This window comes from Corvus cornix, chromosome 2 (genome assembly GCF_000738735.6).
Source record: "Corvus cornix cornix isolate S_Up_H32 chromosome 2, ASM73873v5, whole genome shotgun sequence".
NCBI classification, from domain to species: Eukaryota; Metazoa; Chordata; class Aves; order Passeriformes; family Corvidae; genus Corvus; species Corvus cornix.
Window position 1 is genome coordinate 26,787,564 of NC_046333.1, and position 12,372 is coordinate 26,799,935.

General features: G+C 40.6%; 1 protein-coding gene across 6 annotated transcripts in view; it reads left to right on the forward strand.

Annotated features, from left to right (window-relative positions):
- Positions 1–12,372, forward strand: part of HECW1 (HECT, C2 and WW domain containing E3 ubiquitin protein ligase 1) — a 264,830-nt gene that overhangs the window by 43,215 nt on the left and 209,243 nt on the right. The window lies entirely within an intron of this gene.

Below are 12,372 nucleotides of genomic sequence, written 5' to 3' on the forward strand. Positions count from 1 at the left end.
CATGAATGGTTTTCAAATCCAAATTCAAAATAAAACCTAGGTTTGTCTTTTTCTGCTGCTATTTCTTCCGCCTCCATGATTTGTAGGAGGCACTTAAAAAAGGCTCACATTAGCATTCTCAAATTACTTTTTTGCCCCCTGTTATGACAATTCCTCAACATAATGACTTGTCTGTGACATTCAGATTTAATTCTTTGGTGAGGTTTGCACAAAAATATTTTATTGTTGTGGAAGGTGAGTTCAGTGTCTGAAGTAATATAATCAAGGAAGTTCTCTCGAGTTCAGAGACTGAATTAAATTCTGCCTAGCCTTAGGCTGTCTTCTTTTAGCTCAGTCCTTTAGAGCTCAATTACCAGTTAAATAATTCCCTTATTCCCACTATCTGATGAGGAGAGCAATCTGCACCAGGTTTTTCTTCAGTCTGAGAAAATAGTGTGGGCAAAATCACTGTCTGGATTGATGGGTGCTGTGAGTAAAAATGAAAAAAGCTGAACCCAAGCCAGTGTGCTGCATTTTGAAGACAATAGAAATTGAGCAGTCTCAGAAGGCACTCACTGTTTCTATAGGCCCCAAGTTGTTGGTTTGCTTGTTTTATTTTTGAAGGCTTTAAATCAACCCTGAAGACATGTAGCCCCTTGCTTTTGGATGGCCCATAAAGCTGAGTCTTGGCTGCATGCCTGGAGCAGGAGTAAAGCTAAAGGTGCTTGATGCCACACACTGCAACTCCAGGCTTCAGTGGTTCTGTAAGGATGCCACATCAATAACTTTAGCAGGAGTGGTATCTTAATCAGCACTCAGATCTCCCATATTTACTGTGAGATACTGAGAGCTATTTCTTCAGTATCCTGGGGCTGCTTTTTCACCAGCCCTCATTGTTGGGTTAGGGTCAACTTGCAAAGCCTCCTATTTCTGTCTTAGTCCAATGCCATTGTGGTAGCAACAAACCAGGAGGGTCCTGAGTGCCAGGACTTCATCCGGAGTGCCATTACATGGCACATGCAGGACAATCAGGGGATCAAACCCAGCCAACATGGACTTACGAAAGGCAGATCCTGCTTGATCAACCTGACCTCCTGTAGTGGTTTGGTCCAAAATACTCATTACTGTTTATCTTCTGTGAGATAAGAATTAGGAGAAACGCAAAGCAGGCACCAAACTTGAAAGAATATAAAGAAGTTTATTAACAGACCTAAAAGAGGGAAAAAAAATTATACCACCTTCAGAACTCTCCTCCTCCCCCCACCTTCCTCCCTTCTCCCACTGACAATGTAAAAAGACAACCCTTAAGATGTTCAGTCTGTTTACCACTTCCATAATAACCTTGTTCAGTCCATTTAGAAAGAGAAGTCTCTTCTTGCTCATGCTATGAAAACATTATCACAACGAGACAGCCGCCCACTTCCAAATATTGTTCAGTCCATTTAGGAAGAGGAGTCTCTCTGCTCGATGTGAGTCCTTCCCCCGACTTGCAGCTTTTCCCGCAACTGCTTTCGAGGGTCCACTCTTGAAGTTTTTTGGGGTACAATTTTAAGGTTGAGCCGTTCAGAAACAAAACAGAGGCCCTTCTCCTTCCCTGGGAGCAAAGGGTCTTCCATCATCTTCATCTTTAGGACTATCTCTGGGAGCATCTCTAGGGACTGAGGTTTTCTCCTTTCCCGTTTGGAGCAAAAGTCCTCATCTGGTTCATCTCCCCTGTCCAAGCTTCTCATGAAATTACGGCTGCGTCAGGGCATCTGCCTATCCTCAGTGGCAGGTGCTTTTGCTTACGAGTTGAACACTCCACCCCCCATATCTTCCATGAATTACAACAGGATACTCTGATATTATCATTAGCTTCACAAACCAGAATTCAGCTTTAAGCATCTCCTCTCTCTCTTCCCTCAGGTTTTCCAGCTCTTCACAGCAATAAAAGGGTTAAATCTCACCTCGGCCTTGCAGCTTTGCAGCTGGAATGTTGAATGTTTCTTATCGAAGGGGAGAGGGGGGAGAGCCGAGCCCCCTCCAGCTGCCCACAGCCAGGCAGTGGGGGCGGGTTCCACAGATGGAACAGGCCTGTCAAGCTCCAGGATGGCCGTGGCCCTGGCCCAGCCTGGCCCAAGCAGGGCCTGGCCGGGCCCGCTGGCCCCCACACGGGGCCCCGCCAAGCCACCTGTCCCAGCGCCGGAAACGAGAGAGAGAGCTGGGGGGGGGTTGTCTATTCTTAAGTGTGGATCACAGAGGCGGTCACAACTTAAGTGGCTTAGAGAATTGTCCATATTCAAACTGGCCAGCTGGTAGGTTCTATCAGGTCATAGAGGAAGCTGTAAGAAGAACATCACTTCCGAGACTCAGCTTGCTAACCTATGACACCTCCTTCTATGACCAAGTGACCCACTTAGTAGATGAGGGAAAGGCTGTGCATATACTCTTGCTAGACTTCAGTAATGCATTTGACAGAGTCTCCCACAGCATCCTCTTAGAAAACTGGCTGCTCCACGGCTTGGATGGGTGGACTCTTCGGCAGGTAGAAACCTGGCTGGGTGGCCAGGCCAGAGAGTTGTGGTGAATGGAACTAAATCCACCTGGTGGTTGGGTCACTAGCAGTGTTCCCCGGGGCTCAGTTTTGGGGTTGGTCCCTGTTTGATATCTTTATTAGTGATCCGGACCTGGGGATTCAGGGCACCCTCAGTAAATTCACAGAAGACATTAAGCTGGGTGGGAGTATTGATCTGCTCAAGACTAGGAAGGCTTTGCAGAGAAACCTGGACAGGCTTGATCGATGTGCTGAGGACAACAGCATGAGGACAAAGGGGAAGTGCAGGGTCCTGCAGTCGGGTCCCCAGCAACCCCATGCAGCCTACAAGCTTTGGGGAGGAGAGCTCAAGAGCTGTTCAGCAGAAGGGGACCTGGGGGTGCTGGTTAACAGTTGGCTCAATAATGAGCAGCAGTGTGCCCCAGGTGGCCAAGAAGATCCATGGCATCCTGGCCTCTGTTGAAGAACAGTGCAGCCAGCAGCACCAGGGCAGTGATCACCCTCGTGTACTCGGCACTGGTGAGGCACACCTTGAGTGTGCTCCTTTCTGGGCCTTTCACTCTAGAAAGGACATTGAGGTGCGGAGCGTGTCCAAGGAAGAGCAACAAGGCTTGTGAAAGGTCTGGAAAACATGTTTTTTGAGGAATGGCTGAGGGGGCTGGGGTTGTTTATGCTCCAGAAGAGCAGGCTCAGGAGGGACCTCATTGCTCTCTACAACTACCTGAAAGGAGGCTGTAGTGAGGTGGGGACTGGTCTCTTCTGCTGTGCCTGCAGTGAGCGGACCAGAGGAAATGGCCTTAAGCTGAGACAGGGAGATTCAGATTAGATACGAGGAAAAAAAATTACCGTGTTAGGGTGGTCAGGCATTGGAATAGGTCACCCAGGGAGGTGGTGGAGTGACCATCTCTGGAGATGTCTAAGAGGTGTCTGGATGTGGGTGATGTGGTTTAGTGGTTTAGGGGTTATGGTAGAGCTGGGTTGACAATCGGCCTTGATGATCTTAAAGGTATCTTCCATGCTTGATGATTCTATGAGTCCATGAAAAGTAAGTCAGAAGGTTTTATCACTCCTCATTCACATCTTTCTAAATTGTGGATACTATTGCTTTGGAATTGCCTTGCAGAACTTTGAATCTCAGAAATTTGTAAAATCACCAGCTTGTATTTTCACTTTTGGGCTACTCCTGCTTTCCATGGAGATAGGCAAATTGCTGCCTTATGTTTTAAAGAAAATAAGGATAACAATGAAGCTACTCATGTTTTATGTATGTGGGAAAGTAATTTTTTAATGTCTGCAAGTTGTAATTTTTAGAAAAAGGAGAGCTCAGTATTTGTAACAACTGACATTTAAATTGGTGGTAACCCAATTTATCTAATTGGCTTTAAACACATGGTGAACTTGGGCCAAATTAATTTCTACAACTTCATTAAACTCACAGCAGTTACAAGGAGACACCCTTGCCTTCTTTTCTTTTTGACTATTGCATTTTAATTTTTAACTTCTCTGTGTTGTTGTTTGTAAAAGAGAAATATATTCAGTTTGTGTTATTCTGTAGACAGGAAGTTTTTGGGAACTTGGTAGCCTCTATCTCAGGAAAGACTTGTGGAAATCCTGGTTTCATTTTACATGGGACAATTGGCTGCTTTCCCTTCGCAAATGGTGGTTCTTAGGCCACCATAGGTAGAGACTGGTTTAGTCAAAGACTATTTAAAAGGTGAACATTTTAGTTGGGAACTTCGATAAGAGCTGCCAGCCCAAGTGCATTCTCCAGATCTGTTTGAGAAGCAAGAAAAGGTCTGGCACACAAAACAGAAAAACCCAGACACTAATGAAATTCAACATGAAATTGAATAAAACAAGCCCCAGATGAATACCTTACACTTAAGAGGAGGCTTCCTGTAGAAGTCAAGTGCCTTTGTGTTGTTGCATAACAGGAGAAATTATGGTCTGCCAGCTGCTGCTGATGAGAAAGCTGCCTTCAGTCCTGAAGAATCTCTAGGAAAGCTGTGCACCTCTTCCACATGCTTTGTGCTCAATTCATAGCACAGCTGGTAGATGGGATGCATTACTTATAGGGCTTCTCTGTAGCACTATGACTCTTTAGTAGGCAGAATGGAGACAGTTCATTGCAGGGTATGTTGGCTCTGGCTCAGTGTGGTGTTAACCATTTCTACCTGATGTGTAATAACTTGGACAGTAGGCTGAGGACTGTGCCCTGAAATGTTTTGTAAGATCCATTTAATATCAAGAAAAAGGAAACATTAAGATTTTATAAAAAAAATAAGCTATTTCCCCCGTCCCTGGTGAATGATTGGTGGCTGTCAAGGCATTTGCAGGTGATGTTTCAAGAAGGATCTGTTTACTTAGTGGATTGTGCCAAGACATAATTAGGAAATTTCTGTGTCTGAGTTGGGATCTACCAGTAGTAAGTTTTCAGAGTGTCTTGCTTAGCTGTAGTTCAGAATAGTGCACAACATATAAAGATCTGTCATGGCTTCAGTTAGCCAGTTGTGAAATAGAGTAGATTCTCACAGGGAATACTGTGAGCTGTCATCCACTTTGTTTATTGGCACAGCAAGAGTGAACAGGGGTGAGATGTGAAGTGATAACTGTGTGATGTCATAATTAAAGCTGTATGTCAGTGGTGGTTGACTGCTGTGATCAGAAGAAATTCTGGGGTAAGCATGGGGAAACAACCATTTTTCATCATTATTGGCTTACAGCACTTATGAATAAAAGACCTTTTCAAAAGAATATGAGTCAATGTCTTGAAAACACTTTGAAGTTTCCTTGATTCCAAATATAAAAATACTTAGAGGATCACAAAAATTTCCATGACTTACATGACCAGATGATTTTTTTTCCAAGGAGAATTGTGGATTTATGTCACAATTTATCACATACTCTTTTGAATATATGTTGGATTTTGACAGGCTTTCTGTTACTATCTTCAGCAGTCAGAGCTCTCCTAATTCAGAGGGTAGAAGTATTTCAAAAGATATGAAAGATGGCCTTAAAGCAAAGGCAGGGAATCAATGCTTAAGTGGCAAGGGGTCTATTTCTGAGTGCTTGCATAATGTTACATGGTGTGCAACAGGATGCTGTACTTCACCATTTACAAAGTAAGGATAATTAATATTTCCATTTTCTGGCTTTTCCTTTTAAATTAAGCCTTTTTGAACAGTTACTTTTCTCCTCCCCTGTGTTATTTTAACTGCTGCTACAATGGGGTCTTGATCCTATCCATTGCTTCTGGTACTGCTACAGTATGCTGATTTTGAAATTAAGGAGCCCAAGATTATCAGAAGCCCAAGATAAATCTGATAGGAAGCCTTTCCAGTTTTCTTCAGACACTTTTCATTCTTAAACCTGGTTCATATAGGGACACATATTCCTTAAAATACAGCTACTGGTGGGGAAAATGCAAAAGATGAATAATGAGCAAGTTTGGATACTTTTTGCCAAAAGGGCTCTTTTTGATCTCTGTATACGAAATGAATCTCTTAGAATTTCACTGCTTATAGCTATTCATAATAAATAAATGGATAATTTAAACTGGTATTAGGAAAAACCATGGACTTGTAGCCTTTGGAAAATATAGTCCTCACTTCACCTTCTACTAGAGTGGAACATGTATAAATATGAAGGGTCTGATTAGGGATCTTGATTGCGTCACTGCTAACCTGATGCAATTGCTTTGATTTCACATCTACAGGTGGATGTAAAAAACAGGTGGGACAAAGTTGATACAATGGCCAGTAGTTCTCTTCAGTTAAAGTAAATGCTTTTGTAATGTGTTTACTGAAGAAGAAAGAATTCTAGGAACTGGATGGGTGATCTCTGTAATTATTTTATTAAAACTTTCCATTGTAGCAATGTTTTGGAAACCTTTGGAATTGCTGAGGGAAAGGGCGTTTTTGCGAATGACAAATGTCTTAAGGTTTTCTGCATGCCCCATTCAGTCTCCCCTGGATGTGCTCATATTATTCCTTTGCTGTGAGCTGGAAAGGGGGCAGCCAAGGCAGCTCCATGTGAGCTGGGGTGTGGTTCTGCATCCACACAGCACACAAGCATTTCTTTCTCTGCAAGTTCCTCCCTTGCATCTTGGTATCTTTTATCTCTAATTCTTTATTGCTGATCCCAAATGCTTAAAAACTAATCAAGAACCAGAAGCCAAGAAATTGATTTATGAAAAAAGGGTTTGTGGGAAGGAAAACCTTTTTTAAATTTGTCTTGTGACTTTTAGGCCTTTAGGCCTAAGGTTGACCTTTTTCAGATACTCTGAAAAATGAAAGCTAGAAACTCACAATATAGAAAGGAACGATTTTTACTTGTTCATACAGCTCCAGGGTTGGGAGTTTTAAGAATACCAAATATTGTAAAAGCTGCAATTAAATCTTAGTTACTAACTCTATTTATCCCCACATCCCAAACCCCCTTGAACATGCTGAAATTAGATAACAGTCTGTGGGGTTTTTTTGTCGAGTATTTACAATACTCTTGCTTGAAATTCAGATAGTTTCCTTTGTTGTCTCTAAATAAGACCTAAAGAGCATATTTCCACTACACTGGAAAACAACATGTTGTCTGGAGAAACTGACAGATGTAACCTATCAGTCGAGGCAAGGTGAAATGTTCCGACATGTTTGGCAATTGAAAAATGCATCACTTAAAGTCATTTAAGGAGCAGTGCCTGATTCTTTAAGTTACCATAAATACAATCTCACTTCAGGCTTGTCTCATGGAATGCAGTGCTTTTTATTTAAAAAAAAAAATCAATCTTTGGAAGTATGTCATATATAAATTAGGCTGACAAAGAGGAATAAATATACACATACATACACATATGGTACACATGTTTTTATTTATAAAAAATAAATCAAGAGTCGTGCAACATGGTAATACAAATACTTCTCATTTCAGAGTGACTTACTGCTGGACTCTGTTACCTTAAAAAGGCCAAGATGTAGAATGATTTTTCCAGCACAGATTTTCCTAAATCCTTACAAGTAACAAACTCTAACAAGTAATATTGATTGTATTTTAAAATACCAGCTTGATTACAAACACACATATAATTTCTTTGACTAGCTTTGATCGTTTTATTCTTGTAGTTAAGAATGTGCCATAACTTGATGAATTGAAATCTCTACATCTTTGGTTTTGATAAGGTAATGTTCACCTCTGTTAACTGAATATAAAGTATGTCAGCACATTTCAAAGTGTGTTCTGATCACGTTTAACAAGAATGAAGAATAGTGAAACAGGCAGGGGAAATTCCTGATTATATTTTGCAGCTTGCATGCAGAATCAGTAGCCCTGGGAAGCCTTTTTCATGTGAGGTTATTTCAAAACCATTCCCCATACATGTCTCTTGTCACGTACAAGACCTGTTTCTGCCCGAGTTAAAGTCAAGAACAAACTGACTTGACTGAAGACCAGTCTTTGGATTCTACTTTACAATTTAATATCCCAAGTATGTTACTTCAAAAAATTTTAACTTTCCAAGGAATTTTTTACCAGCCTGAGTATTTGCTTCTGTAAAGTGAGTTTTTAAAAAACAAATCTCATAACTTCCAAAATACATGATTCCCTTAAGAATCTCTTGTAGCTTAAACAATACTCCTTTTTCCTTTTAAATAAGGGTGACAGAAAGGGTAAATCACTGTGGCAATTGTATGGAAAAATCAGGCTGTCTTAGTTTGCAGAGATCCTGGTTCCAGGGTACTTCTGTGCTAATTGCATGCTTGATGATGATTTTGCAGGGTTTCTATAGGGTCTTGTTACAAAATGCAGTATTCCAAACACGTGGCTCTAGCATATGTTTAATCAATGTTTACTACTTTATTTTGGAAAGGACAAAAATTTATCATGAAAATTACCAGGAGAGCAATAATTCCACTCTGTTTTTTCATCATCACAATTTGCCTAACCTCTGTTTCTCGATTTTCTTAGTGAAAGTTAGGTCTTTCTTAGATTATGATTCATAGTCGACTTTTGGTTCACTGGGCTCGCTCGTTTGGCATTTCACTTCAAAACTGAGAAGCCAAGTATTGGTTCCTGAGAGGCATTTTGGGTTTTGTACATTAAAACATGAAACTCAGATCTACCTGATAGGAAACATTCTACTTAACAGCATTCACATCCTGCTGATTCTTTTTAATGGATGACATTATGCTTATATGCCACAATATAAGATGCATATTTTTAGAAATTAAATAGTGGGGGGAAATTAACTGGGGGATCTGGGGAAGGAAAAAACCCAGCAGTCAACTGTAAAATAATAGTTTTATATTGAAAGTTGGGGGTTTTTAGTTACAGAAACAGCAATTAATTTCTCTAATGTTACCTTAGTTTCTTCCTTTTTGTGTGGCTTAAGACTACATTACTGTGTTGTTGTTTTTTTAACACCAGTCTTCAAGTTAAATCTGATCACAGGAATTCTGCTAGGGAATTACTTTGGGATCTAAATCAGTGTGTAAATTATGAATGCATGAGCACAAGAAATAATTTTATGTTCATAACAGCCAATTGTACACTCAGACAAATGTTTGCATATGTAGTCACCCATTTGGAACTGGGCCCAAGCTAAATTAGAATTAATACCGTGGGCTAGTTCCAGGATTTAGTTTTCAAGTCTGTTTATAATGATGCAATATACATTAAAAATACTCACCTCTGCAGACGCTGTTCTGGCTGCAAACTGGTGTAGCTGCAACAATCGGGAACCATCAGGTAAACATGCACGGTGGAGATAAGGGGCTGGTACATCAGGTAGAACTGCCATCAACACAAATCTGGTGCATGTGTAATGTTAAGGAACAGGCTAGGCTGTGTAAGAGGCTGTAGATAAGACTGCCCCAAGCATCTCTTCTTTTTCAAACTTCTCCACTCCACACTGCTTGAGCAGTGGCTGTGCAAATGAGGAGATGGGCTGTTTCCAGGAGACAGCCACTTCAGTTCAAACCCTGAGATGATAGCATGCCTCCTAAGAGTAATAATAGCTGCCAGCTGTTGGGGGCCCCAGGGGATGGGATCTTGACATGCTGCATGACATTCGAGAAGCCTGCCTGATGTTCTGTGTCAAGTTGAATGCCCAGGCTTGAAGTGCAGTGCTGGAGGGAGTAGGGGCAAAATACTTGTCTCTTGATTTAAATTTGATATTGCATCACTCTCATACTGAGCATCTTCTGCAGCTGGGCACCCCAGACTGTCTGGTGGACAAGGGGTTAGACAGTTTTTCATCTGCTGCCCTGTCCCTCGCTCCATGTTCCCTCTCTACACAGTGATTGCTACACGACCTAGGCTCCTAAAAATGCCCAGCATAGTGCTGTCTGCCATCCCCTGTTCCCACTAGAGTTACCCATCGCTTAACGGATCCACATTGATCTTAGAGGATTATCTACTGTGTTCTCCTAAGTGGTGAGAACAGACTGAGACTAATACACACCCAGTGTGGTCCCCTGTCACAGACCACAGGAACAATGAGCAGAACCCTCTGTCTGGCCCCATCGTTTGTGGTCAGACAGTGATGTGATCTTTAGAGAGGGAGTTAGTTTTGACAAACCTGGTGATTAGGCTCAGACTAGCCTAAACAAGACAGTAATATAATTTCATTTTCTATTACTGGAAGGCAGTTTCAACCATGTACCATTTCAGAGGTTTTTAATGTCAGAAGAGGAAAGAACACACTTACTGTACCATATCATCTTATTTAGGACAGCTAAGGAGTACCAAAAGAATAGAAGAATAAACCATAACAAGGAAATGATTGTGCATAATAAGTTGTATTAAGAAAGAGGGAGTTAAGTTGTTGTTTTGAATCAAGGGAATGAGAATTGTTGCTCTGATTTTTATTTTTTATCATGCACTAATTGATGTACTTTAGGGTCAGATGACTCTCTGATGTGAAATCTTGGCATCAGATGGAGTACTGATACTTTCATCTTAGCCACAAACCTAATACAGAAATGAGTGTACAGGAGGGTTTTTAAAATCAGATCATTTAAGTAAGATAGTTCTTCATACATTGTCTTCAATTATGAGTAAGCCAAACATAAAGTTTTGATGCCTATGGCATCCAATAAAGATACTGTAATAGTAGTCTGTTGTTTAAACTGTAGACACAGTCAAATCTGTGTGATGAGGCAAATGTGAGATGGTGGCTTGTTCACTTACTATTGCTGCTTATTTCATTGATTTTTTTTTTGGGGGGGGGGAGGTTATGTCATGGAGGAATCTCATTTTCAAGGTAATAGAGCAATACTATAAATAAGTAGGATGTCTAACAGGGCTTATCAACCTGTATTTTTGAGATCATGTCCATGCAACTGAGGTGGAATGATTTGAGGCATAGCCTGAGGCAAGCAGAGAGAAGGTACTGCACAGGAAAACGAATGTTTAAGTCTCTAAGCACCAAGAGTAGAGAACAGGGACATGAGCAGGGAGAGGTTGCACATGTGAGTGCACGTGCCAGTTAGGAACAAACTACGCAGAGAACCAATGACAGGAAACACTAATTTAATGACAAAAGGGAGATTCTTTAGTACAGTGATCGCTGGACACTGAAAACATGTACACAAAAAGATGTTCAAATTCAAAACTTAACCTTCCTTTATTCTCAAGGGGAGCTTTTTCACCTGGAGTGGTAGTTTCACCTGACAGTGTTGTTCTTTAGGAGCTGGTAAGAATTCTTTCTCTCTCTTACTGGTTCCAAAATTTTCCTGTCTGAAAAGATGCTCTTTTTTTCCTGCTTTGCCCAAGTTTTTTAGATTGTTCTAAAATTGAGATGTATACTCTTGAAATTCTCAGCTCAGTTGCAGTCGGTTCAGGGACCTTGATGAACTCTCAGAGAACCTGAAGCCAATGGGGTCATATGAACTATAGGTTTATAAGAAAATCTTACTGACTTTTTCATGGCACTGCAGGTTTTCTATATAGAGAAGTGATTTTGTACAGAAGAGGAAATAAATCAATTCCTCGGGGGAAAAAAAAAAGCATATTTGCTAAACATTTTTAGGTAAGAATGTCCTTTAAATTCTCAGGGTTACAGAAATTATGAAATGTAGTCAAGTAAATAACTTGAAGTTGTTGTGGAAGAGATTATACTCAGAAGTTATTTTGACTTAGTCCCTTATGGGAAAAAGCAGGCATGAAGGCAGAGATAGAAAAATTCTTCTATCTTTGATACCTGTATTTCTGAGAAAATGTTAGTCACTTAATTTCAGTTCTTAAAAGAAAAAAAATTAACTACTGTCACACATAGGCAAGTAGAACCTTGCTTTGATTTATTTTTGTTATAATTTAATCTATTGCCCCTTTCTGTAGGGTAAAATTAATAGGGGAGCAAGGTATTCTTAATGGGGCTAATATTTCACCATAATCCTCCTCAGCAGTAAAGGAGTTTCAACCTATTGTTTCCTAGGTCCTATTAAAAATAAAAGGACATAATCACTTGTAAGTAACTTTTTTTTCATCCAGGTCATCTATTGAAGACTGTCTGAGAGACTTGAAGAGAAGATGGAACATTGCTGGTGTGACCCTATTGGGATGGGAATTACTTAGGTGGCTCATATTTGAAAATGCATTTCATCTTGCTCTTTCCATTTAGAAGATGGTGCATAGCAAGTAGTGGGAAGTTGGAGGTCTAGGTAGGACTCACTGGGCTGTTATGCCTGTGGGCAGATTTCTGTGAAGGTGGTCTGATGTGTCCTCAAGTCTGTCTTCTTGAGATATACCTCTTGCCTTCTTCAGTGGCCTTTTATAAAGTCTAGTGTCATCTTTTATCTTCCTGATTCATTATCCTATTTATCACTTTTACCAAGTATAAAGATATATTCCTTATAGCCAGCTTGAAATGC